This window comes from Amblyraja radiata, chromosome 9 (genome assembly GCF_010909765.2).
Source record: "Amblyraja radiata isolate CabotCenter1 chromosome 9, sAmbRad1.1.pri, whole genome shotgun sequence".
Lineage (NCBI taxonomy): Eukaryota > Metazoa > Chordata > Chondrichthyes > Rajiformes > Rajidae > Amblyraja > Amblyraja radiata.
Genome location: NC_045964.1, coordinates 73,900,648 through 73,901,850, shown reverse-complemented (window position 1 = coordinate 73,901,850; position 1,203 = coordinate 73,900,648).

Genomic DNA, 1,203 nt, shown 5'->3' with positions numbered 1-1,203 from the left:
GCATCCATGGTAAAGACAACATTTATCACCCAACCCAATTGCCATTCAAGAGATATGGTGGGACAAAGCCTTGAACAAAAGTGCAGTCCTTCTGGTGGGGATATTGCCACAGTGCTGGTGGTGAGGGAAGGGGTGATCAAGGCATGGCACATGAGAGAACAGTAACATATATCAAAGTCTAACTTGGAGGGTCATCGAATGATGGGTGATGTTTCCATAGTTCTGCATCCGTTTTACTTCATGGTGTTTGAGGTCACAAATTGGGGTGTGTTGTGGCTGATGAGAATAACTATGCGAATTGTAGATGGTGAACTCTGCATTCTTTGTGCACAATGAATGACTATTTAGAGTTGTGGATGAAACTTTTTTTCCAGGTTTTTACCTTGCTGGAGATGCGATTGATTTTCGTATCGCATTCTCCGGACGCTCTGCAGCCTACCATTGATGGAGCTGGAGGCCTCCTCGGACTGACTTTGAGCCCCACTTTGAGCGGGGTGGGGACTTAACATCGGAGCTGATCCCTTGCCTGGGATCGCTCCAACCGCGGCCTGCGGACTTACCATCGAGAGCTCGCAGTCTCAGGAGAGGCCGAGTCAGGAAGCTCCAACGACGCGGACGGTTCAACCAGCCCCGACGCGAGGCTCGATCGTCCAGCGCGGGGGAGCTGGCATCCTCCCGATGCAGGAGCTGATCGCCTCAACACGGAGGGCCCAAACGCCGCCAGCTACGAGAGTCAAGATCGTCCCGTCAACGGAGGGCTCGAGATCCCCGACCACGGGATAGGAAAGCGAAGAGACTTAAACTTTATTTCGCCTTCCATCACAGTGAGGAATGTGTAGGAGTCACTGTGGTGGATATTTATGTTAAAATGTGTTTTGGGTGATCTGTTGCTTTTTATTTGTATGACTTGACCTGGCAAATGAAATTCCTCATATGTTGCAAAACATACTTGGCAAATAAAGTGTGATTCTGATTCTGATTCTGATTATCCTATTTGGGGATGTGATTTGCAGTGAGAAGGGGCCCGCGAAGGGGTCCAATCCGGCCCGCGGGATGATTTGGGGGGAAAAAAAGTATATTCACGACCATTTATTATGTATCTGTACGGCAGCCGCTCTATATCGCCGCACTCACTCTCTCTCGCCGCTCACTCTCCCACCGCTGTCTGTGCCGTCCGTGATTGGCCCGCGGTTGCCAAGGGGA